Raw genomic sequence first — 6661 nt, 5'->3', positions numbered from 1 at the left:
TCTCTTATGATTCTTTAACCAAGTGTTGGCTATGATTAAGTTACGCTCTGTGCAAAATTCTACCAGGCGGCTTCCTCTTTCACTTCTTACCCCCAATCCATATTCACCTTCTATGTTTCCTTCTCTTCCTTTTCCTACTCTCGTATTCCAGTCACCCATGACTATTAAATTTTCGTCTCCTTTCACTACCTGAATAATTTCTTTTATCTCATCATACATTTCATCAATTTCTTCATCATCTGCAGAGCTAGTTGGCATATAAACTTGTACTACTGTAGTAGGCATGGGCTTCGTGTCTATCTTGGCGACAATAATGCGTTCACTATGCTGTTTGTAGTAGCTTACCGGCACTCCTATGTTTTTATTCATTATTAAACCTACTCCTGCATTACCCCTATTTGGTTTTGTATTTATAATCCTGTATGCACCAGACCAAAAGTCTTGTTCCTCCTGCCACCTAATTTCACTAATCCCCACTATATCTAAGTTTAACCTATCCCTTTTTAAATTTTCTAACCTACCTGCTCGATTAAGGGCAGCACGTTCATAATTTCCATAATGCGTATTATGCTGTCCTTGTGATGTCGACTTTTTTGTTCCCGCTGTGAATTTTTTCACAAATCGCCTTGTAGCTCGATAACGCAGTTTCTGGCGAACGTGGGATGAACACTGCAATAAAGTAGACATGTCAGAGACCATTTTAAGGAAAAAAATGATTTTTTTTTTAATTTTCAAAGATGATTACCCACTTAAGGCTCCCCCGCCGCATGCTCAGTGACCCTTGTTGCCGGTGCGCATGTTCACTGTTCTGTCAGGAGTATACACCTGAAGACGCCGAAATATCGTGGTAGCAAGCTACTGGCATCTGCCAGATCTCCCGAAATTTCATGGAGCAAGTTGTATGTTCCCAATCACGAAGTTCGTTTATCACATGTTCATTAAAGCACCTTGTTAACATGTTGTACTTATCTCTGCAACAAAGGTACCCTGGGTGTGCATCTAAATATATCGGAGATAAAAGGGAACACTGGCTATATCCAGAACATATCCGCATGTCATACATGAAATTTTTGTGGTGAGTTCTATGGGACCAAACTGCTAGGCTTACACACTACTCAATCTAACTTAAAATAACTTACGCTAGGGACAACACACACACACACACACACACACACACACATGCCCAACGGAGGACTCGAACCTCCGACGGGGGGAGCCGTGCGAACCGTGGCAAGGCGCCCAGACCGTACGGCTACCCCGCGCGGTGGACTGAGATTAACCACTTGAAGTACGCTGCAGGAAATGGAAAGTGGTTGCAGTATGAGTCAACAGTCCAATATTTACCAAAATTCGTGCAAATGTTCGTGACATAACGGGTATTAAATGATTAAACTTCCACTCAGTTCAGAGCCATGTCTGTCATCAGTATTAGTATGGTTCAAATGGCTGTAAGCACTATGGGACTTAACATCTCAGTATTAGTATGAAATGTGATCGGTAAGTACACTTGAAAATTTTTGTATTCAATGTTATTTTATTGATGTTTGATCTTGTGATCTCGGCGGTCGCTTATGATTGTTGGCGAATAACGCAACAGCCACAATTCCTGTTAAACCGGTTTCTGGCTGTCATGCCCACCCTGAGATGGCTAACATTTCCAGTTACATTCTTTTGTGCAGCAGTGTGTCCACTGCTTCTGCAATACCTTTCAGTGGACTGCGATACGCTTCGTTGTGATTCGTACGGTTTTCAAGAATGATGCACAAGCTGTTGCGCAACACCACTGTTGCAAAAACATCGACTGTAATGCACGTGTATGGGCTCTAACTAGCATTAAGAATGTTATTAAGTGTTGCACAGTGACTTACTTACAATATGTGTGCTGTTTGCAATGCAACGGCTTATACATCGACCTTGGAAAACATAAGAAACACAAGGAAAGAATCTCCGTTCACCGGAAGATACTGCAGGAGCAGGGGACATGTTTCTCACCAAACCATCAATGTAAATAGAAATGTTAGCCATCTAGACACATAAAGATGGTCATGGCAGCTCTAAATCTATTCTGGGGTTGAAATAAAGCGTTTTAACGGCAATTGCAGCTGGTTGCGTTAATCAACAACACTCTTGTATTCAAATGAAACTATATGATTCATGGCATCTTTTCAAGTCTAAAACATCTATGATGTATGTAAGCAGACCGAAGCGATGAATGAAAATTTGAACGAAGGCTGAGATTCTAACCCGGGTCTCCTGCTCACTGGGCAGATGCCCTAATCACTACACCACCTTGGCACAGTGGCTTTGCACACCTGCACACACTACCCTGGCACGCCTCCCTCCTCGGTCCAAACTCTCATTCTCACCTCAACCCACTTGGTGATCCCCTTAAATTCGAACAGCATTGCGGAGACTCTCCAACTGTATTGGAATAACACCTCAGCATCGAAGGAAACGTGGGATCCTGCCTGAAACCCAGGCATAGGTGCTTTAATCAAACAAAACTACGGCATATTTGCCTCCTCAATCCAAAACACAGCTTCGAATCCTGGTCTTGGCACAAATGTTCACTGGCCTCTTCCGTCTGCATATGTGTACTCTTGTACTCGTTGTAGTAAGGAAGAAAAATGTCTCCAAAACTCATCTCGAGGAATTTCTTGCCATATCTAAAAAAAATACTGTTGCAGGTACTGATATTTAGTGGTTGACGGCTGGTACAAAAGTACACATTTTTCCCATCGCTTATAAGTCTGTCTGTTAAGAGCGAGCAGTCCTTTTGATGGGGGAAGTGGCCTTTCCCGGAAGAACGCTGCCACCGACCTACAGGGGCACACAAAATCTGTTGTCTGTTACCTGTCTAGCGGTGTAGATCGGCGTGTAGTGATATACGTCGTTTCTGTTCGTGGAATCTTAGTTGCCAGTGTCAGTCAGTTAACTCTGTACACTTACTGATGTACTTTGATATCCAGAAGTGATGTATAATCGTCTAGCATTGCAAGAAAATGTGCAGAATACGAGAAAGAGGAAGTATTTGCCGAGTGACGAGCGTTCAATCGTCTCTAATGTTACTATAGCGTGTATTGAAGAGGCGACCCAAGAAGAACTGTTGGCTAATATTACCAGTCCCAATGAAAGGGTTGCAATTTATGCAAACGTCAGCCTCGTCCAATAGGACGCATAAGGAAGGAACGTGAAAATAAGCCGCATGGTTTAATGGAATCGCTACGAAGGAAAACTAATAATCGTGAGAGGAAACCGATCATTATAGACAGTTTCAAAATCACGTAAAACGGTTAATGCTTATGGAACACTAAATCTCTATCTCGGTCACTATTCACCTAATTCGGAGACATATTGCTTGAAATATTTGCGCAATAGCTATCCTAAACACTGCTGAAATTTTATTCGAAACATGCACATCGATTCTGGACTTCTAAGCAAAACCCTTGACATACGAGGTGCGTTCACATATTAATTTTTATTTATTGGTAAGAACTTTATTTGTTAATCTACAGAAATGTTATCCTCTTCAAAATATTCCCCGATTCATACTATATACCTGTGCCAGTGCTTTTTCCAATTCCCGGAATTCTTTAGGAACTGTTTCTTCTGGGTAGTTTATAGGTCTCTTAACTGTGCATTTTTAATCTCATCCATGCTTGTAAAACCGCTGCCCTTAAAGGCCTGCTTTGAAATGTTTATACCACTTGTATGCCCTTGGTTCACTTGTAACAGGCTCACCAAAAGCAATATTTAACATTTCAAAAAATTTCATACATTTTATTCCATTCTTATAACAATATTTAATACAGATTCTCTGATCTATTTTTATACAAAACAAATAATCGTTGATGCTACCAAAACACATGGCCGGCCAGAGTGGCCGAGCGGTTCTAGGCGCTACAGTCCGGAACCGCGCGACCGCTACGGTCGCAGGTTCGAATCCTGCCTCGGCCATGGATGTGCGTGATGTCCTTAGATTAGTTTGGTTTAAGTAGTTCTAAGTTCTAGGGGACTGGTGACCACCGCAGTTAAGTCCCATACTGCTCAGAGCTATTTGAACCAAAACACATGTAACCTTTTTGACAGCTGACAACAGAGTAAATATCCAATATGCATAACATTATACACATGCTTTTGAGACATGTTTACGAAGACAGTGACAAAAAAGTAGTGTAAATCGGACTAATACAACACGCAAAATTATAAATTTCTGCTTACTTTTAAAACACTTTTAGTGTTTCAAAAATTGTTAAGTTTCAATGCAGTCCTTAAAAGAAAACTTCTGCCTTTTAGTAGAAACACAAAGTAAGAACAAGCCTCAAATTCTACAGATTGATTGCATTATATAGGGTTCGTTTTACGGATAGCAATAGAGGAACATACATTACAGTCACATGAACAGTCATTCTGTTCTATGTTTGTAGTATAATCCTAACTTCCCTTCTTATCTTAATATTATTTACTCTGTAATGTTATGTTTCGGAAGAATCTATCGTTTTTTTTAATTCCTTAAAGTCTTAACGCACTTGTCTAAAAATGAACGTAGCCGAGACGTATCTGTACACGACGTCCCACAGATTTAAAGCGCGCGCCGCGGCAGGGCCAGTACTACGTTGTGAAACAGCCTGTACAAGCGTCTTGTGACGTAGCTGGGTTGGGAGAGTGGGGACTCGCTCGCTCGCTCTTCAGGTTACCGACAGACTATACCAGACATTCTCTACTAGTGGAAAATGAGAGGGTTGTGCGACTGACCAAGAATCTGTACAGTCCTTGAAGCGATTACAGTGTGAACTGCAGAGTGAGGTTCTGCGTAATCCTGCTGGCATATTCCAGTTGTTATAATGGACATGATAAATATGATCACAGGTTTTACCATTCTTCCTACACACTGACGAGCGTTCAGCTTCCCTTCATCATATATCATATCTGCGCTGTTGCCGGTTCCAGTATTTATCACCTGCCCACACGATGATTGGAGGAGCTAGTGAATTATGGTCTCTACAGACGCTGCTTCCTCTGACCCTTTCACCAGAACGTCTAACGATACATTGACGTCGATCTAGCAGCCACAAACAAAAGCGAAATTCTTCGCTGAGCACCACAGAACAGCACTCGGTGTACCATTTGATTCTGGCTTTATACCTTACAATTCTCTGTGTTGTGGTGTCAGCAATGCACAATGCAGGACAAACTGAGATCTCAACGCAACTTCCGGTAATCTTTTCCCAGTGGTTTCGTTTTGACATTCTCCCTATAGCCTCTTCATCGATCCTAGCTGCTGTATTCTACCTGTTTGTCATATTCAGTCAAACAGCTCTGTGATCTACTCATGGCGTAATACTTAAGGAAGGACCCATGCCTGCACGCCTTACCACAACTGTTCTGAAACCAATTCGTCACCACTAGTTCCGCGCTACAGCCGACTGCCTGTGCAGTCTGTGTGTATGACGCTACCATATCCTTCTTGCCAAAGTTTCGAGCTCTCTTAAACCAAAAGTCGGATATAAGCTGCACGTACATGTTGTTAGGATTTGCTGCGTTGCGATCTCCACTTGGAAAGTTCCATTACCGTTAGACATAACCAACAGATATCACGTACTCACACATTTCTTAATCTATGGGCATTCCTTTTCACTGTTCAAAAAATAAATTCGCAGAGGGTGAAGGTTTAATCAAGATATCACGTAGAAATGGAAGCAGCAAAGCAACAGTGTGATAGAATTCAGTCAAAGTGTTCATTGTGAACAGTTCCCATTTCCGCCATTGAATGTTGTTGTAAACATCAAAGGAATGACTTCTAACGAGGGAAGGAGGAAGGGAAATTAAGATGCACCTTAAATGTTTGGGAAAAGTATACTTCAGTCTCTAAATGAGGCACTGATGTGAGAAAGGTAGTAATTGGAACAAAAGAAGAATTTTCAGGGGAACGAAAGAAACAAATTTACGAATTGGTTTCACTAACATTATTACAGATACTGCTTGGAATTTAAAAAAAAAGTCTGGATAAATGGTTATCTTTCAAGGCTTTACAAGCGCTGCAGACTAGTGACTGACCTGAATGACAGTCCCTTTTTTTGTTTTCGTTTTTTTTTCAGGAAAATTATTTCTTGACAGTCTAATCCAGTTGAGGAAGCTAATTTTTAAAGGATTTGTGTTCACAAGCTCGTCACATTCTGCAGAAAAATCAAAGAAGTCCTCATCCTCCATCATCGTCACAAAATTAGGCCTTTCATCTTTAGCACTTCGAATAATTTCTGCTGTTTCTGGAATCCATGTCTTGCATCTCTTTTTTTCTCTTCACAATGATACCGAGTGTCCTATCACAAATTACCATTCTAAATGAAAGGGGTTTTGGCGGCATATTGATTTGTAAACGCAGATCTGTATGACAACAAACACTACTATTTGTTACCATCACATCTAGGCAAGCTCTGTTGCCGACAGACTATAAAAGGACATACCACCTTGTCCGCGCCAACAGCTCTGCACATACAACTTGTTATCAAATGACTACGCTATCAGTCAAGTTTGATTATATCTAGACATACTGCCTTCTCGTTGCCACTGGAATGGCCACGTGCTAACTTCTCGATGCGAAACCTCAACATTTCAATTTTTGGCAGTTACGACCTTTCCCATGTCAGTGCCTCAGATATCA

The sequence above is a fragment of the Schistocerca americana genome, chromosome 4 (assembly GCF_021461395.2).
Source record: "Schistocerca americana isolate TAMUIC-IGC-003095 chromosome 4, iqSchAmer2.1, whole genome shotgun sequence".
In the NCBI taxonomy this organism is placed as follows: domain Eukaryota; kingdom Metazoa; phylum Arthropoda; class Insecta; order Orthoptera; family Acrididae; genus Schistocerca; species Schistocerca americana.
The sequence above is the reverse complement of the archived record's forward strand: the minus strand, read 5'-3'. Positions refer to the sequence as shown.